This window comes from Castor canadensis, chromosome 15 (genome assembly GCF_047511655.1).
Source record: "Castor canadensis chromosome 15, mCasCan1.hap1v2, whole genome shotgun sequence".
NCBI lineage: Eukaryota > Metazoa > Chordata > Mammalia > Rodentia > Castoridae > Castor > Castor canadensis.
The window spans coordinates 16,575,638-16,600,127 of NC_133400.1; the positions used below are offsets into that span (position 1 = coordinate 16,575,638).

Sequence of the window (24,490 nt, forward strand, 5' to 3'; positions counted from 1 at the left end):
CCCATATTGGATCCTCCCTCCTTACCTACCCCACACCGAATCCAGCCTTCATTTCATTTCTTAGTTGCCATTATATCATTATAAGCTAGCTGTCCTGTTTTTTGGAACAAGGCAGAGTATGTATTTCATAAGGACTACAGTAAATGTGAGCACTTTCTAGCAATAAGATACCCACAAAAAGAAAAGAAAAAAATGTAAAGCCAGCTTCAATTTTAAGAAACATACATGGCAAAAAAGTCTGGGTCTCTTGCAGTAAGGAAGAAGGCAGGAGCTCTCAGGCTCTCCTAAGCATCTCTCCCCACTCCCATCCCCGCCCCCCCAATTACTCTTCCCTGCACTGGATCTCTCCAGTTCCTTTTTGTATCTGCTGTTATTCTGGGGGCAGTTTCACTGAGGGGCTTGGTGACTTCTACATGTTTCTATAAAATATCACTGGTAATTTGGAAACTAGTTCCTTCAAGAGCCAAGGTGTGTGGGAGGAACTGAACTTTCACCTACCAGCATCTCTTTGTGAACATGAGTTTGCCACCTTGGAAGCAGATCCTCAGCCCCAACAGAGCCAGAAATGACAGCAGCACAGGCAACACAGCGACTGCAGTCTCGTAAGATTTCAGGCTAAGCTGCTCCCAAATCCTGACCCACTGAAACTATGAGATAATACACATTCGATTTTATTTTATTTTTTTAAGTCAGGAACTATCCTTGCTCCTGTATCTAGGAGATCCAATGCCTAAGTCTCTAGCAATGCAGCATGGGAACTAATCAGACAGGTACAGTCAGGCACTGGATTCAAATCTCAATGCTGCTGCCTACGAGCTATGAGGCAATTAGCAAATTATCTGCCTGCAATAGGAATAATCATAGCACCTTTTACAGAGAACATGTGAGGATTCAGTGGTACTTAGCAGCAACAAATAAGCTACCATTTCCATTATCTACCTGTTGACTCCTGTTTGTAAGCTGAAGAATCCTGACTTTCCTTGGTCTAACTTAGCACTCATTTTATAGTCATCCATGATTCTTTCAGAGACTGATTTTAGATTGTGATAATACACTCCACAAAACATTCCCAGGTAAGTCACATAACTATCACAAGGGAAAACTGCCTAAGCTTGTGCCTAGAACAACTTCCAAAGACACCCAGCCTTCAGAATCCAGTGTGCCACTGTTGGCACTGTGCTGGCATAAGCATGCTAGAAGGGTGCTTAATCCCCTCCTTGATATCTCAAAGCCCATCGATTTATGAGTGGAGGGTGAGCATGTCTCCCTCTAATTCCAGGAGGGGTTATAATGTCCAACAGGAAGATAAAGAGCCCCAAGGCCTCTGGCTGCTAACTTTGCCCTCCATGACAGTCACACTGCCAAGGTCTTCTGACAGAAGCTACAGGCACCACCTGAATTTGTCTCTCCACGGTCTCACCGCAAGGTTCCAAGCTAACTGTTCTATGTAAGGTTATCCACTAATGTCTCTAGAAGTCATTATATCCTTACAGGCTCAGAAGTTGCCTTATAACCCTTTGTGGCACATTTTAACTTCAAAAAGAGAGGGAGAGGAGTCTTTTCTCTTTAAACTGAACTTTTGAGAACATGACCCTCCACTGCTCTGTTTACTAAAAAGAGAGCCAAAGAGATTTCTCGTCATTATCATCACCAAGTGATCATGTCACTAAGAATAAGCCACACTGATACCACACACTTCCTGATGGGATGCAAAAAGAAGTACACAATGTCACTTTCAAAGTCCTTTTGCTGAACGCATTTAACCTGAATCTATTCAAGCCTCTAAATCTACTTCCCAGTTCCAGTGAAATAGGGAACACAGAAACAGCTAAGTGATAACCATTAGTCAATCACACAAATCCAGAACATGGAACATCTATAGGATAATTCTCTGAGACTTTTCAAAAAGTAAATGGCATTAAATAATATTTTTATTTTTTTTAAAAGGGGGAAACAAAGGGACATTTCCTAAATTTAAAACATAACCATCAAATCTCATGCATGAATTTTTACTAAACCTTGGTTTAAAAGAAAATATTCTTGGGATAATTGGAGAAACTTGCATATGGATTAGAATATTAGATGACATTTGAAATTACTGTCAATGTTCTTAGATTTGATAACAGTATTATGACTTTATATAAGAACATTCTTATTCTTAGGAGATGCGAGATAGATTCTGAGAATATCTGCACTTATTCTCTAGAAATTTTATAGGAGAACAGGCTGAAGATTTTATGAATAAAGGGTCATGAGATCTTCAATTTACCTTCTAGTGGTTCAGCAAAGAAATGCACACAGCCACACATTCACTTATACAGAGAGGATAGAGCAGATGCTGCAAAATGTTCATTGTGGGATCTAGAAGGGCCTTTGGGTATTCTTTGTATCACTCTTTCAATTCTCCTGTATGTGTGCAAATTTCCTAATAAACAATTGGAAAAAGGATTTCTGAAATTTGCAAGACTATTAAAAAAAAATCTCTGAGAACAGAACACCCTATTATTCTCTTAAAAAATAAAAAAAAAAAAATCTGAACCAGGGGAGCTCTACAGTGCATAATGGGACTAAAGAAACCATTAGCTAATTGAGTGACAGACTCAGCACACAGACAGGCTGAAAGGCCTAAGTGTGGCTGGAAAACATATACTGGAATCTTGGCTATAAATAGCATTCTCAGCCACCTCACCTCTGGGCTCTCTGGTTTCACTACAGCCACGCTGATGACTCACAAAGGCCCTTTCTCTTCCAGCATGTCTTCCTACTGCCTTTGGAGGCACTGTTCAAAAATCAAGAAACTCATGGGGGTTGAGGGTATACCTCAGTGGTAAAGCATGTGCCTGCCATGCATGAGGTTCTGGAAAGAAAAAAGAGAGAGAGAAAGGGGGAGAAGGGAGCACAGGGGAGGGACAGGATGAGGACTGGGATGGGGAAGGGGACTGTAAAGGGGAAGGGGAGGAAAGGGAACAGAAGAAAAAAAGGAAAAAGGAGAGAAGGGAAGGAAACATGGGTACAGTAGGGCGATTTCTGGAACTGGAATCATATTTAGCATAGGAAGCTCATCACAGCTCTCAAACTTGATAGGCCCTGGTCTATCTGGATTCTTGTAGTTCACATATTGCACTGAGCACCTACTATGCTGTAGTCACTATGATTCCACAGAAATACAACAGAAAAAAATTTGTGTTCAAGGGGTATTTATATTCTAATTGGGAGGAAACAGAGAACAAGCAATTTTTAAAGGAAATGACAAATTTTTAAAGAAAATAGCAAGAACAGTAAGAAAAAATAAGAGGGTAGAGAGCACTAGGCTTGGAGAACATGTGGAGTGGAAAGACTCAATGGGAAGGTGACAACTGAGTAGAGACTTAAAGAAGGATGGGGCACGGGGTCATGTAGGTATCTAGAGGAGCAATATTCTAGGTAGAGAAAAAAGCAAGCCTGAATGCTCTAGGTGAGAGCATGGCTGGCCTGTATGACAAATAGCAAGGGAGGCCAGTGTAAGTAGAGCAAAGTAAGGGAAGAGAGGAGAAGGAAATGAGGGCAGGAGGTAACTGGAGTCCAAGAGTAAGCCTGCAAGCCCTTAAAAGGTCTTTATTCTGCATGAGATGGGGAACACTATGAGAGGGTTATGAGCAAAGAGGTGGCATGACTCCTATTGCACCCTCTGGCTACAAGAGAAACAAGGCTGATACAAACAAGACCAGTTAGGAAGTCAATGAATAATATAGGCAAGAATAGCAGGTAGCCTGGGTTAAGGCAATGGCAGTGTCTTCCAGGAATGCAGTGTCTGAAAAAACTTGACCTTGAGCTTCCTATTTTTCCATTCGATTTTGATATTTTGGGCTATAAAGACTTTGGGGGGCGATATTACATGAGGCAATGGTAATTTTATTCAAGTGGTAGCACTGAAATTCACTTGGCTTTTCTCTCCTTATCAGATTTTATTTCAAGCAAGTATTCTGTAAATCCAAATGGATTACCAGTGCCCTGTAGACTGACTATAGAGCAACATCCTATGTTTAATTTACATCAAAATTAGTTTGCATAAGTTAGTCTTAGTTACCATCTAAAATATTTTTAAATGTTCTTTACATAAAACTTTATGTCTTATTTTTAAAACTTTAGGGACTTTATTTTTCTAAGTCAGTTAACTAAACTTTAAAAAAAAATATTTTGTTTCTACTTTTGTTAACTTCATCAGAATAGAATATATTGGTGGGGGGAACCTTGGCCTTGGTCTCATCTCTGGCATGTATTAAGAAAGACTCTGACTCCCCACCACACATATCAGCAGGCTCCACAGGCCAATCGGTATCTAAGAATCAAAATTTTGGGCAAATCATACGCAAGGGCTGCAAAAAAGGGCCAAGTGACAGCATGGCTGAGGAAGTCAGATTCAATTAGGGCCAAAGAGAACATATATAATGAAAATATTCTTCTGGTAAGAGACTTCAGTTCTACCAAGAAAGCCAAAGACATGAGCTCATGCCAACTTCAGCAATCAGCAAACATACTTCAGTTATAGGACTGCACCCTTCTGTTCTAAGCACCAACCTCTTATCACAACCTTGTGATGTACTTTATGAAGGTCAACAGACAGAAGTAAGCTGGACATTAGAATCTGGGGAAAAGAATCTGGAAAATCACAAGGTCAGAGCCAGAACCCTTTAACAGCCAGCACATCAACAGAGACAACCAGACACCATTACATGCCTTCTAATGGAAAAACGTGGAAATACGTACCACCACACCAAGAACAACAAAGAATCTGGGTAGATCCACCCAGAAATGTACAGGAGCACAGAAGGGTATATTGAGCTACGCTTCAAGGACACAACAGCAAAACCTAGAATGTGGGGAACTGGACAGGACAAACTGCCTTGTTTCATCAACAACAAACTGCAAGGGGTAAAAAGAAGGAGAAAAATCTCTCAGGTAAAAGAGACTTGAGAGACATAATGATCTTGTTTGGATACTGATTTAAATAAACCAATGGCAGAAAAAAAAACTTTCAAAAAATAAGTAGAAAAACGTAAAACCTGGCTGTATAGTTGATGAGATTAAATAATTATCATTAGGTTTTTGATATGAAATTGTCATGAAGGTTATTTCTTTTTCCAGTGCTAGAGATGGAACCCAGGGCCTTCTACATGCCAGGCAAGGCTCTGCCACTGAGTCATACCCCCAGCCAAAGAATATCATTTAGAGATGCATATGGACATATTCATAGATGAACTATGTCTAGGATTTTCTAAGCCAGTGGGGATGGGGTGGGGAGTTAGATGAAAGAGGCATGGCCATTTGAAAATGGCTGTTGAGCTGGGGGAGAGGCACACAAGGGTTCATTGATTAACTCTGTACTTTTTGTGTTTTCATGTATGTTTCACATTTTCTCACTATTTTCCACCAGGCCAGCATACCTAAGGCACAAACAGCAATAGTATGTTAATTAAAAAACTTATAAGAATCAACTTTACATATACTGTTTGAAATACAAAAAGGTAGAAAATATGCCAGTCAAGCTGTTTGGGGAATAACTCCTACTCTTGTTTTCCTCGCTTCAAAGCCTTGGATTTCAAGTAGCTTCAGGTTAATAATTTCCTATTGAGAAGCACTGGTACATGCAACAAGGATGAGTAATATTTTTCTAAGAGTTACTTTTTCCCTTTCTTGACTTGGACTTTGTAATATGTTGTTTTCATATGCTATTAGTAAGTATAGATAAATAGGACACGGAAGTTGCCTTCCTTATTCCAACAAAAGAAAAAAAACTACATAAATCATGACTGTCAAACTGTGCTACTAGAATATGATTTCATTATGAAATCCAGAACTCATGCCTGGACAGTTTCACAATAGCATATGAAAGAACTTTCTAGTTTAGAGTCTTTTATTATCACTGCCTCTACTCACTAGCACACCAACAAAATGTGCATGTACATACTTTTTTTCTTTTGGGTTTTATAAGACAGGGTCTTACTATATAGCAGAGGCTAGCCTCAAACTCTCAATTCTTGTGCTTCAGCTTCCCTAATACTGAGATTATAGGAGTCATCCACCACGTGGGGAGTTTCTTTTTTTTTTTTTTTTTTTTTTTTGCAGTGCTGAGGATAGAACCCAGAGTTCATGCTGCCTTTTTTTCCCTTCAATCCCACAAGCCCATCAAAAGAGAGTGAAAATAAGCAGAGCATTCATTAACAGGTCAGTGCTCATTCTACACATAACTGGGAAATGCTGGTGCACAGAGGAACAGAAGCAGAGGAAATTCCAGAAGGCAGAGAGCAAATGGCTCTTTCCACTCCCCAGTTGCCCGTAACTCAGATATTCACAGGCTGGAGTCTACCAGGTTGAAAGAGAGTGCCCTTTCACATCTCCTTTGCAGTAAAAGAAGCCAGAGGCTTCCAAGGTTTACCATTAGGTCTTTCTGGCTTCCAGCTGTAGCCAGAGCCTAACAAGTGAAAATATTTCCTACCTGTTGGAATTAGATTGAAAACACTGAAATTCTTGTTAGAGTAGCAAGGTTGACTCTGCTTCACCCACTTCCATTCAGCCCCTGACACTCAAGCCTTGGCAGGGTCTTCCTAGAACACAGGGTAGAGAAGGGTCTAACTTGGCCTTGATGCTCCTTTGTACTGTTGCTGGAGTCTATGCTTCATCATGTCTAACTTGCAGTTTTAGTCTACTGGGGGTTTCAGGAACTCTTTTACATAAAATGGATCATTTTTACAAAATCAGTTTATAAACTTTTTTTTTCATTTATTCAAGCAACATTTACTGGGCACCCACTATCTGCCAAATACGTCTAGAAGCTTTGTTATGATGGAGAATGAAGACAGACGCAGTCCCTGCTTTTAGGTCTCTCATGGTTCAGTGGGAGTAGAAGAAACTAAATAAAAACTAAAAAAAAAAAAACAAAAAAAGTAAAGTTGCAACTTTGAGAAAAAGTTTCATGCATGACATTCTAGGCACCATGAGCAGTTGGATACTTGACTGGGTCAGAGCATCAGGAAAAGTTTCCCAAGGAAACTAGCAGGTTGTGGAGTAGGTGGGATGGGGCAGGGACGAAGATCATTCCAGGCAGAGGAAGGCAAAGGCCTTGGGTCACAATGGGCTGTATGCAATCAGGAAATTAAACAAAGGTGAGTGAGACTGGAATGTCATGTGATCCAAATAAGGCAGGAAACTAGATGGTGGCCAGACATGGCAGTGCCTTGTGGGCCTACCATATTAAAAAAGTTTTTCTGTATCTTAAAGCAACAGCATAATAATTACCAGTATGACAAGACTGGCTTCATGTTTTGAAAAATCATCTGTGGTGTGGAAAACAAGCTGGAGGAAAGCAAGGGAAGGTACAGGCAGGGCAGAGAGAAGGTCACAGATGAAAAATGCTAGGTACAAGGAAAAGACGGGGAAATAGATGTGGAGATGAAAGGTAAGCAGGTTTATAAAGGTAAAGACCAAGAGAACGTGGAAGTAGATCAAAAACGGGAGGGCAAGACGGTAGAGTTATCAAAGACCTCACCTGGGCCTATAACTTAACTGCACAAATGGAGGGTCTAAGAGGAAGCGGTAAGTTCAGATTTGGACAATGACTTGGACATGTTAAGGTGCTCTGACTTATTCACAGGTGATACTGTAAGAGTCGCCAAGTATGTGGGGGGTACAGCACAGGGTTGAGGCTTGAGATTCAAATCTGTGGGTCATCTGCACAGTGTGTCATACAGAAAGAGGGAAAGGCAGGAATGAGATCATGAAAGAGGATGGAACAGGAGGAAACTCTCACATTTAATAGTGAAATGACCTTGCAAAGGAGACAAAGAACAGCAGGAGAGATAGTGGGGAAATTGGCCTCCCCAAATATTGGGCAGGAAGTATAAGTTCCAGAAAATGAATCGGGTGCCTGCCCTTCATAAGGAGGAAGAGGGACAATGGTCTCCTACACCAGGAAAAGATGGAATAGATTAGACCCCCGCATCCTCATTGAAATTCATCACAGATTTGTCAATCCTAATCTTTCTTGTTTTTATTGATTTAGGATCCCAGAGTTTATAGCAAAAACCCATGCAGCTATACATGTTTTCCCTTTTTTACAAAAAGAAAACCTTCAGAATTGGTCATTCATCAGTCATCCATCTAATAAGGTACCAAAGAGTCTCCAAAAACAGCTGGGGGTCCCCTTAAAACAGGTTATAAAGGCTTCATCCATCTTGGAAAATCTGTTTGTCAAGCTGTAGCAATATTTTAAATTTTTAAAAAGCTATTTAGGGGAAACAAATACATATCTGGAAAAGTGAAGTCTTTAGAATAAACAGTCTCATTAGTGCTCCTCTGCCCCAGAGGGAGGGAAAATCCTCCTCACAAATCTGCACTCCCTGACCATCCAGCTTTCACAGATCATCCATTCTTTGTGCCCTCGGGGCACCTCAGCTGCCACACCACCTAACCTGCAGACCACAATCATGTTTATAAATACCACAGGCTTGCAATGGACAAATCTCTTAAAACTTCTTTGCAGAACAAAATGTAGAAGCCTTCCTAGGAAATTATTTTTATGGTTAATATTCTGCTTTTAAAACATTTCCATTTTTAAAAACTGTTTTTTCCCATTTTTACTAGCATATGTTAATTGTCCAGAATGATGATTTCATTATGACATTGTCACACGTGTATATAATGTACTTTGATCTTTCTCACCCTTTATTACTCTCTCCTCCCCTTCCTCTTTCCAAATAGTCCTCCTTCTACTTTCATGACTTTAAAAATCTAAATTCCCCATGTGAGAGAAAATATGCTATATTTGTCTTTCTGAGTCAGTCTGACTTATTTTGCTTAAAATGATGATCTCTGATCCCATCCATTTTTCTGCAAATAACTTTGTTCTTCTTTATGGATGAATAATACTCCATTTTGTATATGTACCACATTTTCTTCATCCACTCATCCTGTGATGGATACCTAGGCTGATTCCACAACTTGGCTATTGTGAACAGTGCTACAATAAACATGGATATATAGATATCTTTATTATATGCTGACTTAGATTTTTCTCAGAATGGCATAGCTTTAGTCATATAGTTCTATTTTCAGTTTTGGGGGGAACATTCATACTGATTTTCATAGTGGCTGGACTAATTTACATTACAACAGTGTAGGAGGGTTCCCATGTTCCATTTGTTGCTTGTTTTCTAGATTATAGCCATTCTGACTGGGGTGAGATGGAATCTCAATGTAGCTTTGATTTGCATTTCCGTAATGGAGAAAGATGTTGAACTTTTTTTCACAAATTGACTGGCCATCTGTACTTCTTTTAAGTTCTTTTAAGAACTGTCTATTTGCTGGGCAAGTGGCTCAAGTGGTAGAGCACCTGTCTAGCAAACAGGAGGCCCTAAGTTCAAACCCCAGGACTGCCAAAAAAAAAAATTGGAGCAAGAACTGTCTATTTAATTCATTTGCCCATTTATTAACTGGATTATTTGTTCTTTGGTGCTTAATTTTTTTAGTTCTTTACATATTCTGGACATTAATCCCCTATCAGAATAGCTGGTAAAGACTTTCTCCCATTCTGTGAGCTGTCTCTCCACTTGAATAATTATTTTTACTGTGCAGGAGCTTTTTAATTTAGTGCAATCCCATTTGTCAATTCTTGCTCTTATTCTCTGAGCAATTGGAGTCCTATTCAGAAAATCATTGCCTATGCCTGTATCTTAAAGTGTTTTCCCTATGTTTTACTTTAATACTCATTCAGATCTTTGATCCATTTTCAGTTGATTTTTGTTCAGGATGAGAGACAGGGTCTAGTTCCAGTCTTCAAAATGTAGATATCCAGTTTTCCCAGCACCATTTGTTGAAGAGACTATCTTTTCCCCAACATGTGTTTGGGGCACCTTTGTTAAGAATCAGGTAACTAGGCTGGTGGAGTGGCTCAAGTGGTAGAGTGCTTGCCTAAAGCACATGCCTAGCAAAGCATGAGGTCATGAGTTTGAGCCCTAGTACTGCCAAAAACAAAAACAAAAAAAGAATCAGGTAACTAAATCTTTGTGGGCTTATTTCTGGGTCCGCTATTTTATTCCATTGGTCTATGTGTCTGTTTTCATGCCAGTATCATGCTGTTTTTTGTTACTATGGCTCTGTAGTATAATTTGAAATCAGGTATTATGATATCTCCAGCATTACTTTTTGCTCAGGATTGCTTTGGCTGCTCAAGATCTTTTGTGTTTCCATATGAATTCTAGGATTGATTTTTCTCTGTAAAGAATGTCACTGGAATTTGGGTGAGAACTACATTGAATCTGTAGGCCACTTTTGGTAATATAACCATTTTTATAATATTAATTCTACCAATCCATAAACATTGGGAGATCTTTCCATATTCCAGTTTCTTCTACAATTTCTTCAGTGTTTTATAGTTTTCATTGTAGAGGTCTTCCACCAACTTGGTTCTTTCCTAGGGTTTTGTTTTGTTTTGAAGCTATTGTGAATAGAATAGTTTTCTTGATTTATTTCTCAACATGTTTATTGTTAGTGTATAGAAAAACTACTCATTTTTGTATATTTTTATGTCCTGCTACTTTGCTGAAAAGTGTTTAGCAGATTTAAAGAGATTTTTTTGTGGATCATATTGTCAGCAAATAGGGATAACTCTGAATTCTTCCTTTCCTATTTGTATACCTTTTCTATCTTTCTCTTGCTTTATTGTTCTGGCTAAGAATTCAAGCACTATGTTGAATAAGAGGAGAGGAGAGGGTGGGCCTCCCAGTAATTACTACAGGCTGTGTTCTTACACAGACTGTATAGAAAGAGGAGGCAAAGTAAACTTACCCCATATACACCTCAGCCCAGGCCCTGTGCCTGTCCTACATTGTGAATGGGGAGACATGGGAGTGGTAGGAGTGTAAAGAGTGGACATCCTTGTCTCATTCCTGATTTTAGAGGAAATGCTTTGTTTTACCCCATTCAGTATAATGTTGTACATAGCCTTTATTATACTGAGGTATAGTCTTTCTATTCCTAGTTTCTTTAGAGTTTTTTATTATGAAGGATGATGAATTTTGCCAAAGGCTTTCTATGCAGCTATTGCAATGATCATGTGACTTTTATCCTTGTTTCTACTTATGTACTGTATTATATTATTGATTTGTGTATGCTTTCAGTTTTTCCCCATTCATGGTAATACTAACTTCATAGATTGAGTCTGGAAGCATAACCCTCCCTTTCTGTTTTGTGGAATAGTTTGAGGAATATCCATGTTACATGCCTGCTGTACCTGAAAGCACTTTTCCCTAGATTAGGGAAAATGTATGCTATGTCATTGAATAGGTTTCTATGCCTTTAGTCTGTATTTTGGTTCACTCTTTTACAACACAGATTAAAAGCTTTGGTTTCTTACTCATGTCAGAGTGGTCTTGGATGTTGTGGTTATGATTGATTTTTTTGTTTTGGGGGGTTTATTTTTTATTTCTATCTGAATATAATAATTCCTCAACCTTGTCTTCAATCCCTAATGTTCTTTCTTCCATCTGGTCTAGTCTATTGGGATGCTTTTCATTGAGTTGGGGTTTAATTGATTTATTAAGCTTTTCATTTCCAAGATTTCTTTTTTTTTTGCAGAATCTCTATTGCTTTGCTGAATTTCTTGTCCAATTTGTTGAAGTTCTCATCCAAGTTTTTTACTCTCTCATCCAGGTCTTTTGTTTGCTAGGCAGACACTTTACCACTTGAGCCATGCTCCCAGCCCAATCCAGGTCTTAAATTTGCTTCTTCATTTTGAGGTGACTGATTATTTTTAAAACTAGACTTGTGAATTCTTTGTTTGACATTTCAACATCTTTGGATTCAGTTATTAAAGAGTGATGAACTTTTGGAGGACTCATGTTGCCTTACGTTTTTCCTATTTTTTGTGGTTCCAAGTTGCAATTTAAGTATCAGATTGGATGGTTATCTTTTCTGGGTTTTGTTTTTTGTTTTTGGTTTTTTTTGTTTTCTTTTTTTTTTGGGGGGGGGGAGGGGGTCTTCTTTTTTCTCTCCCTACAAAATGTCAGGCTGTAAACTCTTCTTAGTGCTCACTGGCTTCTGAACACTGAGCACAGAAATAGCCACTTGCTCTTTGTCCTGATGTCACAGGCGCAGCAGAGTGGCCGAGCCTGTGGTGCCAGTAGGTCCAGAACAGCATCGGAAGGGCAGCTTGGGGGTCTTCTTAACGAACAGCTTTCTCTTGAGGGCTCAATCCCCAGCACCATTTGTGGTTGCAGCTTTAGCTTCTCCTCCCTCCCAGGAAGATGCGTTTCAAGCTGTGGACTGTTTGCCACTTTTGTCTGTTTAGCCTTTCTCTTTAGCTGTCATGTGACTTCTTTCATAATTCCTATGCTCTTGCTCTTTCTCTCTGTGGAATGAAGTCTGTCCTTTGTTACCTGACTTCTCATTCACAGAGTGTACAGAAGAAGCTTCTAATCTACCATCTTAAACCAGAACCAGGTCAGAACCAAAAACTGAACTTATAAACAACAATTTCAAAGGCATGAAATATTATGCCCCAATTAGGATTTAGATTAATGATTACATAGTATAAACAACATAGAAAAGTACTGAAACCACAAAATTAAGTTAAGAGAAATAACGTTCCTGGCAACTTGGGAGGCAGAGATCAAGAGTATTGCAGTTTGAGGCCAGCCTGGGCAAATAGTCCATGAGATCTCCCATCTCCAAAATAACCAGAGCAAAATGGACTAGATGTGTGGCTCAAGCAGTACAGTGTCTGCTTTGCAAGAATGAAGTCCTGAGTTCAAATCCCAGTCCCACAAAAAAAAAAGGGAAAAACGTTATATAATAAATAAGATATTATTTAAACCATGTAAAAACAGGTATATCAGGAAGGAAATATCCCATATTCAGACAATAGTCTCATTTTCCTATTACCAATTGAAAGCCACCATTTCACACCATAACTCTTCTCAGTTTAGGAGCTGAATTTAGGTAGCTATTAAGAACAGTCCAGGTCTTCTAGGAAATTGTTCCAATGCCTCTGTGGGACAGGCTCAAGAGGAACCGAAGATGTTTTTAGAACTGCACAAATAATATGGTTCCACACTAACAATAACTGATTAGAAGAGAAGTTTTCCAATCTTCCTTCAGTGATTCAACCCCTAGACCTACAAAGTCCAACGTGGAGGCCACCAGCCACATGTGGTCACCAAACACGTGAAATACGGTTGCTCTGGATTGAGATGTGCTATGGATACAGAAAACATATCAGATTTCAAAGACTTGATACTAAAAAAACTCTGCATATTGAGTATATGGTAAAATAACACTTTGTATATGTGAAACTAAGTAAGATATATTATTAAAATAGTCACCTGTGTTTTTGTTCTTCCTTCTTTTTAATGTGGTGCTAATAAATTTTAAATTACAAATAAACCTCACATTGTTTGTATTGGACAGCTCTGACCTGGTGCCTGCTTCTTCCCTCCATCTTTGGTGAGTCTTTTTTTTTTGGAAGTTTTAGCAAGGATTTATTTTAGGATCTATGTATTAGGATATATATATAACAGGATAAAGTAGGGAAAAGGGGAAATAACATTTCTTCCTCCTCAGGCAGAAAATGGGATTAAAGACCTTTTCTTTTTGACAGTTCTGGGGTTTGAACTCAGGGTTTCCTGCTTACTAGGCAGGTTCTCTCCACTTAAGCCACACCTCAAGCCCTTTTTGCTTTAGATATTTTTTATATAGAGTGTTCCTTTTTGCCTGGGCTGGCCTGGACTGTGATCCTCCTGTTTTATGCTTCCCATTATAGCTGGAATGACAGGCACATACCACTGATTGGATAAGATGGGGTCTCTTTGAATTTTTTTTGCCCGGGATAGCAAAAAAAAAAAAAAAGATCCTACCAATCTCAGCCTCCCAAGAAACTAGGATGAAAGGCATGAGCCACCACTCCCAGACTGGTTACAGTATTGACCTGTTCTCCACTCTATAACTTGAGTATGGTCCCAAGGCTTTCTGTGTAACATGACTATGCTCAGCTTATTCCTACCACAAGCTGTTCCTTAAACCTGGAATGCTGTTCTCCTCTTCCCCTGGGCAATTCCTTCTCACCCTTCCAGTAGCTAAATGTCACTTCTTCCAGAAAACCTTCACTGATATACACACATCCCTCTCCAAGGATAGGGCAAGTCCCAGAGCACTCTATACTTTCCTCCATCATATATGCACAGTTGGAATGACTTGCACCTTTAATCAGTTCAATGCCTGTTTCTTCTCTAGATCCTTAATTTCAGGAGAGCTGGGATATATTCTGCCTTGTTCAGGGCTTCAACTCTAATGTCCCACTTGACACTCTAAGATAATTATGGTGTGAATGCTAGTAAGTAAACTTAACAGCCAGTGCTGGTGGCTCATGCCTATAATCCTAGCTACTTGGAAGACTGAAATCAGGAAGATAAAGGTTAGAGGCCAGCCTGGGCAAACAGCTCTCAAGACCCCATCTCTGAAAACAACCAGAGTAAAGTAGACTGGAGGTGTGGCTCAAGCAGTAGAGAGCCTCCTTTGCAAGCATGAACAGCTTAGTTCACACTCCAACCCCACCAAAAAAAATAAAATAAAATAAACTTCACGCCTTTCCCTCTCCAGGCAAGTTTCACAATCCTAAGAAAATGCCCTGCAGAGACAAAATAAATTTCCCCCACACAAAACCCTGATCCAACATAGAAAACTTAAGTCTAAAAAAAAAAAGAAAAGGGGAAAATGAGGGCAGGAGGTGTGGCTCAAGTGGTAGAATACCTGCCTAGCAAGCGCAAGGCCCTGACTTCAAATCTTACTACTGCCAAAACAGGGGAGAAATGTCTTGATCACCTGCTATGCATTGTAACACAAAAAGTCACAATATACCTACAGAAAAAGAAAAAGAGCAACTGCCTTGGCCTTGAGGGGTGAAATCATCCTTTGTCAAACACCATGATCCCCCAAGGCAATCAACTTCCAGAGCCTACAGCCTCACATAGCACTCCAGAGGCAGCAGCCCACCCAGCTGCACTGAGGCAGTCAGTCAGTCCAGGGCAAGGACTCCTGGCAGAAAGCTTTTCTTCTTTCCTCAAATGAGGCTCTACAAGGCAGCCTCTCAGCTGGTAACACAGAGCAGGTTTGTTTGAACATTTGTTGCAGGGACTATATGTTTACTCTTCAAAACTTCTACTAAAAGGACCTTTCTTTCAAACAGCTCTTGGTTGACACCAAAGCCACAAAATGGTCCCCGCCTGTAACTCTTGAGAGGTTGGGGGTGTAGGGCTACAGGAGGGGCTCCTTTTGGCTTCTTTGGGAATTCCTTGAGGTTCTGGCTTAGGCATATCTGCCTTAAAGTGCAGGATGATGGAAAGCAACACACAGAAAGCTTTCCAGAGATGATTAAGGAGGGGATGAAATCCCAGAGCCTGGCATCTGGTGCCAATCAAGAGTACAGTAGTTGATGATGTCACCATAACAAGATAGGGGCAAAATGAAACAAAGGCTTGCATTCGAGGGGCCAGTACCAGAGTCAGCCTACACTCCTGGAGTGAGCACCACACTACACTGCTCTCTTTCTCTGCTTCAGAGGTGAGCAAACACTGGCCACAAAGACATCGGTCAAAAAAAAAGACAGTCATCCTCATTTAATCATGGAAAAAGTCAGTTTTTCAATGTGACTCACAAAACGCATGCCCCCAAGGAGCTTTCATTCTAGGTATAGAAGACAATGAGAAAAATAAACAAATACTATATGGGATAAATAAAATAATGCAGGGGAAGGAAACAGGGAATGGTGAGGAGGGGTAACCACAGTTAAGACAGAGTGATCAAGGTCTTAATATATCATACCATATATATGATTTCATTTGTATAAAATGTCCAGAAAAGGCAGATCTATTGAGACAGAAAGGAAATTAGTGGTTGCCAGGGACTAGAGGAGGAAATAAGAATTAACTGGAAATGGGCACAAGGGATCTTGTCGGAGTGATAGGTGTACACCTGGTAAATTTCATTGAGTTGTATACCTTTTTAAAAAGCAGTATGATTGGGCATGTAGCTTAGTGGTGGAGCATGTGCTTAGCCTGTGTGAGGCCCTGGGTGCAATCCCCAGTACTGCAAAATAAAAATTAAATAAAAGACAGTGTGATCAAGGAAGGCCTCAATGACGTGTCATCTGAGTACATTATAGGGGGGGTGAAGGAACAGCTATGAAGACACATGAGCAAAAGCATTCAAGAAAAAGGTTAAGGCCAATGAGAGGCCCTGAGGCAAGAGGGCTGCACTGAACCAATAAGTTGAAGAGAATTGAGGACAGAAATCAAGGTAACAGAAACTAAGTAACAGGGAGATCAGGGAAGGCCTGTAAGGCAATAAGGGAAGGACTTTAGTTGTGACTCAAAGTGAGACGAGAAACCACTGGAGGAGTGTTATGATTTGAATTATTCAGGATGCAGTGTTCAAAACTGTTCTGTAGGGAGACAAAGGCAGCGGCAGAGAGAACTGTTAAGAGGTCTCTGCAGCCGTGGAGAAGTGATGGTCATTCAGACATGGGTGACAGCATCAGCAGCACTATGAGAAGTGATCAAATCCTAGAGTATATCTTCAAGGTAACGCAGACCGGAGCTGCTGATGGATTGTGACAGAAAGTAATATCATGGGGGCCAAGGATTTTAACCTGAGCAATACAGATTGCCCTTGCTTGAGATGAAAATTGTAAGAAAGCAGGCAGCTCAACAATAAGAAATTGCTTTCACCTAACAAAGTAGCAGAGGTTAAAAAGGTTAACAATACTCAGGGACAATGAAGTCACAAGAAAATAGGAACTTGTACACACTCACAGTGAATGTGTAAATTGGTCTAAACTTTGCAATGGACCCAGGCAGCAAGCACCAAAAACTTGAACTGTGCCTGCCCTTTGACCCAGAAATCACATGCCTAGGAATTTATCCTAACAATAAAAATGAGCAGGCTCCAGCTCTCTTGCTGAGGACACCCTCCTCAGGACCACTTCTCCACAACAAACCCTGTGCTGGTGTTTGAAAAAAAGGAGAGAAGATGAAGAAGAAAAATGAACAGGAACACAAAGATATCTTTAAAAGAATTTTTTTTAAAAAAAGTGTTGATTAGGACTGGGGACATGGCTCAAGGTAGAATGCCTGCCTAGTAAGTGTGTGAGGCCCTGAGTTCAAACCCTGATACCAGAAAAAAAAAAAAAGGTTTAATTAGAATAGTAATATAGAAATGGGCATGGCTATACTATAGGTATATCCATACAAAACAAAAATAAAAAATAAAAACTATTATTGCAGCCATTAAAACTGATCAAGTTTCACTGAAATGGAAAAAAAATAGGTAGAAAAAAAAAGCAAGTTACAAAGAAATATGTATGAGTTCCCATTTTGGAGAAAAAAATGCAGACACATGTATATACAAACATGATTGTATGCAAAGAAATCCTTAAGTCTATAAAAAAGATATTAAGCTAACAGGTATATCTCTGAGTAATAAAAGTCAAGCGATTTTAACTTTCTCCTTCATTGGAAGGCAGTAAGAACAGGTTATGGGCAAGCCCTGGGGATGAGCACAACCTTGGGCAAGTTTCTTAACATCTCCTAGCCTTCCTTTCCTCATCCACAGAATGGCAATATACTCTACCTCAGAAGTACAGAGGAGGTTGAGTGAGTACACATGCAGTGCTCACTACGTAGCTCAGGCTGGCCTCTACTTGTGATGATCCTTCCTCAGTCTCTTAAGTACTAGAATCACAAGTATGTACCATTATGCCAGTCTTCCTTTCACTTTGTCCTCAATTTACCATGGCCCAACTTAGGGTGTCTCAACTTTACAACAGTACTAAAGCAATATCCATTCAGTATAAAACATACTTCAAATTTTGAACCTGAGCCAGGTAGCCAGGTAGTAGGGGCTCACACATATAATTCTAGTTATTAGGAAGGCAGAAATCAGGAGGGTCGCAGTTCCAAGTCAACCCAGGCAAACAGTTTGAGAGACCCTATCTCAAAAATACCCAACACACATAAATACACACACACACACAAAAACAGGGCTGGCTCAAGTGGTAAGAATGCCTGCCTATCTAGCAAGCGTGAGGCCCTGAATTCAAACCCCAGCCAAAAAAAAAATGTTTTGAACTTGAATCTTTTCCCAGGTTAATGTTACACAGAACAGTCCAATCATCTTTGGAGATCCTGGGCGGAGAAAGCAAGCCATTGCTCCCAAGCAATCACAAGGAGAAAGGACTGATACTCCATAGTGTGCTATGTGGCTAAGTTACAATGCTGAGTCATTTAGGTACGTTACTTTTGGCTTAGAGTATTTTCAACTTACAATGGGTTCTTCCAGATATAACCCCATAAGTTGAGGAATGTGTGTGTGTGTATGTTTATATATGTATTTAATACAGACATAGACAGAGGTAGAGAGGGAATTCAGAACAATATCTGATATATCTGATACACCCTAAGCACTCAGAATATTTGTCTTTTATAACAATAAATTAAAAAAGAAGAAAAATATGAATATTTTTAATTTTAGAAGCATGTATTTCTTTTTATTTTATTTTTCCTTCTGCTTATTAATTGTAGTAAAATACACGACATAAAATTTTATATTGCTTTTATGATCAAAAAATAATAATTTTCAATTTTGAGAGCAAGAGAAAAACTCTTAGAATCTACAATTACTGTGAGCATTCCACAAGTCTGAAATAACTAGGTCTCAGTGGTTTACCAAATTCACAAAAATAACTAACTGGTTCTGCAGGACTGGGTTAGCCATTTCTACTATGAGGCCTATTTAAAGCACTGTGGTTTATAGCTATGTCCTAAATGGTAACTCCCTACCAACTTACAGGACTATCACATACTGCATTTCTCATCCCCACTCCCCTTTGTTTTTCGACAAGATCTTATTACAGCCTCAAACTTGTGATCCTCCTTTCTCAGCCTCTCAAGTGTTGGGATTACAGGTATGTAACACCATGCCAGCCTGCCTTTCCTTTTTGTACCTTGCCCATCTCCTCCTCAGCTAAAGAAACTTCAAATTTAAATTTAAAATTGTTTTTAACTTAATGGCAACTTTTAACATTTTTTTCTCTCTTCTCCCTCTGAATCAAGTTCTAAGATTTGAGAGTTTTATTTATCTTTCAGCTGAAAAAGTAGAAATATGGCTCTGTGTTTACTTTAAAATAAATGCAGGCACTGTGAGTCAAGAACGGCTCCTGAGCCCTGAGGCCCACACACCAGAACACTCCAACCTCACAGAGAAACCAGGGAGGAAACCCTGGCTCCTGACTAACCAGTCTGTTCTCAGAAGGTAAAACACTGTAACAAGCCTCTGCTTATAAGATTTTTAAATAAATAAGGAGCTGTTTTCTTCTTTTTTTTCAATCTGAGAGACATACATGGGGGAAAGAAAAGAGCCTCACATAGAAAACAGAGGGCACAGCAGTGAGGTTTTTGAAGCCTATTTCATTTTTCACCAGGGTATGGGTACAGTAATTCTCAAACTGCCTTCTGTGCATTATAGACTTGAAGGAATGAGCAAATATATAAATGATGCTGAGAGCCAGGGTTCTCGTATGGAGTGGAACAAGGTGAGGAAGAACTCGGAGGGTTTCTTGGGATTGAAGAGTTCAGTGTGAACTCATGGTATTTAATATATAGATATAGAAAGAGATATTTGCATATCCATGTGTACATACGATTTGTGAATGTGAGTGTGCATGAGTACACATGCATATACATAAATCTGTCCAAAAAAAAAAGGAAGGCTGATATATCAAGAAAATTCTAAAGAAGAACAGAAGAAATACATACAACCTCATGCTCCAGTGAAACCAGTGAGGATGTATAAAACCAGAAGGGAAAAAGACAACTGGATCCCTATGCCAAAATAAACTTTAGATGGATTCCAGGGTTAAATGTTTAAAAAACTAAGTAATGATAACTATCCCATGCATTGTTGTAAGGAAGATAACTGGCTTTTTTCCAAGTAGTTAGCTTAATGGTTCTCAGTCTTAGGCTTAATTCTGCATCTCCTGGAGGGTTTGTAAAAACACAAATTGCTGGTTCTCATCCTCAGAATTTCTGATTCTATGATCTAGAACAGACCTGAAAATTTACATTTTGTCCAAGAGATGCCCATGCTGCTAGTCCCAGGACCCTACTATAAAAACCACTGACTGTCCCAATGCCATTCATTCATCTTTTTAAATTGATTTTAAATGTCACCTTTATCATACAATAAATTATATTGATACTGGATTATATTTGGACAAAAATATATGGTGGGAACATGTCAAAAGGATGCAGGAGTAATCTTGAACAGGTGCCTATCCTTAAAAAATATGAAGATGCACTTTTTCATCCCTTAAAAAGGCCATGCACCAACAATGATAATTAGCATCAAAAGAATGGTAGTAATAAATTACAACCACTTGTATAAAATAAGAACCCATGAGTTGAAGCTGAAAACAAATAGCTATAGTCATGCTCATAGGAAAAGAAAAAGCTCTTCACTGAAGTACTATTGGAACTAGTAAGTGTAGAAGGAAGGATGAAATGAGACAAAAAAAATTGCCAAAATAATGAATAAAATCATTATTGGATGCAAAACCTAGTAGCTGAAGGTGTGATGAAGAACATAAGATTCAAGGTCTCTCCTCATAAATTATTTTATAACTGCAGAAAGAAAACAGCGATTGTGCACTAGAGAAACCCTGGAGAGCAGCACCTTAATGAAATGATCAATGTTAATGTCATCTGAGTCATAATGCTTCCTGAGATGATGAACTGAGGACACAACATATGTTCTGGGGTGTTCCAAGAAAGCACACCCTGACTCTAATCATGAGGAAACAAACAGCAGATAAAGCCAAATTTAAGGGATTCTAACAAAATGACCTGTGCTCTTCAACAACAAAATTATGAAAGACAAAATAAGCCTGAGAACCCCAGATTTGAGACCTGACAACTAAACACAATGCAAAGTCTCATGTGAGATCCTGGACCAGGGAGGGAAATTTACCTGAAGCCCGTTATTGTGACACTGAAAAGTCTGAATTAGAAGACAACATTGTAAAACTGTAGGATGTCTTCATTTGAAATTGTACTATATCTATGTAAGAGAAGGAATATCCAGCTCCTTTGGAAATAGACACTTAAGTATTTAGGGGGAAAAAAACATAAGGTATGTAAGTTACCCTAAAATGATTCAGAAAATAATTATATATGTATATATAGATGGAAACAATGTAAAAGTAAATGCATCAAAATACTAACTCAGTTGAAGGATATAAAGGAGCTCTTTATTCTAGATTTACAACTTTTGTTTGAATTTGATTTTTTTCCTTTTGTCTTTTTTTTTTTTTTTACAGCACTATGTACTGAACCCAGACCTTACCACTTCAGTAATGCCCCAGCACTTTTGTTTTGTGTGTTGTTTTTGAGATAAACTCTCTATAAAAAGTCACAGAGATGCTGGCCTTGAACTCTAGATCTTCCTGCCTCCCCCCCTCAATAATTATTGAAGCTAAGTGATGAGGATTATGTTTGAAAATTCCCCTAATAGCTAGTTATGGTGGTACACACCTGTAATCCTAGCACTTTGGGAGGCTGAGGCAAGAGAAAAGCAAGTTCAAGTCAGCTTGGGCTATATAATAAGCTTGAGGCCAGCCTGGGCTACATCGTGAGACTCTATCTCAAAAGAAAACCAAAAAAGAAAGAAATCAACATGCAACCTAAAAAAACCAGCTTTGACACAGATATGACTAGAGCTATTCTTAGGAGCCAAACCAGTATTTTTGGCCAAGTCTTCTCTGCAGCTATAGCCAAGTCAATGTCCTTATGGAAAGTCAGCCAAGGCTGACTGTACACAACTGCAAGACTTGAGAAAAGCCCTTCATCACAGCCTTCCTCTGCCAAGGGAAGGCATAAAATGGCCAACTGGGTTTCCCAGCCAACTTATAAGTCCACCCAGGGGAAACAAGGAAATGAATGAAAGAACCAATTATATCTGTAGAACAGAAGAATGTCAGGTAAGGCAACCACTGCCCATTAGGGACTTTCCCAAGAAAAGATATTTCAGAAAGACCACGTCAGGGGAAACATATTATAGCCCACTTACCCTTCAAAACTGCATTCACACTTGGACTATGAAAGCGCTTCCGGTCAAGCAGCCCCAGACTGACAGCAGGGGCCAAGACATGGTGCTGAAATGTTTCACATTAAGGACAACCTTCCTACTCCATGTTCCCTAAAGCTTCTGCATTTGTCCTATCTTGGGATTCTTTCCTGGAACCTCAGGACTGTCTCCCATTCAGACAAGAAGGTCCCACATAAGGAAACAGGGTCTCTATTGCCCATCTCTGGGACTCAAGCTTTCCAATATTTGGGAAGAAATGTAAGAGAGAAGACAGCTATTATAACTACTACTATATCCATCTTCCATGTGCCTGGTATTGTCCTTGGCTCATTTAGTCTCAAAACAGTCTTTTACAGGTAAGGAAATAAGCACAAAGAGGTTAAATAACTGTCCAATGTCCCAAAGCTGGTGGAAACCAGTTAGTCTGGCTCCAGAGTCTACATATTATGGATTACTATTCTATATTACATATGTACAATCATCCAGAAATAGCCTTGCTCTTTTAAACAGAAGTTCCATGAAACATGACCAAAATATTATGTACATAGTCTATGCTACTGCCATTCTAGGTATGTCCCAAGAAAAAGCAGCCATTGCCCTATTATGAGCCACACTTTCCACCAGATTCTAATCTGATGGGTTTCCTACCAACCCAGACATACACATGACGTGTTATACTAATGGCAGCAATGGCAGCAAAAGCTGCAACCAATATCAGAAACAGTATAACCATTGGAAAATACAGAAAGCATCTGCCTCAATAACTCTGGGATGGAAGAAAAAAATCACAACAGTAATTATAAACAAAATAAAAAACATAGCAAAATTTATGGGACAGCACATTGGTATAACACTAGAAAACTGTTGGAACCTACTAAAGTTAAACAACCATGATCATGACCCCCAAGATATGTATAAACCCAATAGAAGTGCATGCATAAATCTCCCAAAATATATGTATAAGAATGTTCACGGCAGCTTTGTTCACAATGACCAAAAGCTGGAAACAAACCAAATGTCCACCAACAGGAGAATGGATAAATAGTGACATACTCATCTATTAGAATACTACAACCAAATTTCACAATCCACACTATTAGTACATGCAAAAAACATGGGTGAATCTCAAAGATAAAAAATGATGAGACAATCAAAAGAAAACATACTGCATGATTTGACTGATACTAAATTTGAGAACAAGTAAAGCTCATTAATTGTGATAAAAGTCAGAAGAGTGGTACCTTACACTGACTGCAAGGGACATCTGGGGATGCTAGAAAAATTCTACATCTTGATCCAAGTGGTGATTACACACATGTGAACATGTGACTATATGTACATATTCACTGAGCTGTAACATTTAAAATATGTGCACTTTACTTCGAAAGAAAAAATTTCAATAGCCAGAAGAGAAAAAAAAAATCAAAAACAAGTTCAAAGCAAGAATATTTGCATTACTAAACAAGAAAGGACAAAATAAATGTACTAAGCTTTCAACTTGAAAACTGTGACTGATTGAATGAACAAATAAGTAGGTGAAAGAAAATAAATATAAACAAAGATCCAATGAATATAGTAGAAAAAAGTTAAGGTTTTAAAAAAGAAACTGAAGCCAGGAGCTAGTGGTTCACATCTATAATCCTGGCTACTCAGGAGGCAGATATCAGAAGGATCACGGTTCAAAGCCAGTCTCAGCAAATAGTTCACAAGATCCTATCTCGAAAACACCCATCACAAAAAAAGGGCTAGTAGAGTGGATTAAGGCGTAGGCCCTGAGTTCAAACCCCAACACTGGAAAAAAAAAAAAAAGAAATTGGTATTAGGAAATATGGTATAATTGACCAAAAAGTCCAAGAAGTTGCTCTGTGAAAAGTAAATTAAAGGGCTGGGGATGTAGCTTGATGGTAGAACAATTGCCTAGTATGATCAAGGCCCTGATTTGATCCCAGAACCACAAAAAAATAAAAAATAAAAAAGTATGAGCTGACAGAGTGACTCAAATGGTAGAACAAGTGTGAGGCCATGAGTTCTAACACCAGCACAGCATTAAAAAAAAAAAAAATGTAAGTTAAAAATCAAAAATTAAAACCATTTAATCTAGTCAGAAAGAAAAGCTGAGAAAAACACATGAATACCAAAAATTTTAAGTAAAAGTACTGTATACGTTTGAAAAATGAGAATGTTATTTTAAGTCCTTGTACTGAAAAATAGGAAAATCTAATGGTTCTCAGAAAAAAATGAATTAAAAAAATTGGCTCAAGCTGAATCAGGACAGTTAAACAAACTAATAATTAGTAGGAAAAAAATTGAAAAAGTCATCAAAGAA

General features: G+C 38.9%; 1 protein-coding gene and 2 non-coding genes across 5 annotated transcripts in view; 1 reads left to right on the plus strand and 2 right to left on the minus strand.

Annotated features, from left to right (window-relative positions):
* Nucleotides 1-24,490, minus strand: part of Wwp2 (WW domain containing E3 ubiquitin protein ligase 2) — a 135,522-nt gene that overhangs the window by 84,490 nt on the left and 26,542 nt on the right. The gene's annotated exons all lie outside the window — the stretch shown is intronic.
* Nucleotides 10,750-10,881, plus strand: LOC141417726 (small nucleolar RNA SNORA51). The gene has a single exon (XR_012442365.1). It is a non-coding gene; the product is annotated as a small nucleolar RNA SNORA51 (small nucleolar RNA).
* On the minus strand, nucleotides 12,033-12,170 carry LOC141417713 (small nucleolar RNA SNORA43). The gene has a single exon (XR_012442357.1). It is a non-coding gene; the product is annotated as a small nucleolar RNA SNORA43 (small nucleolar RNA).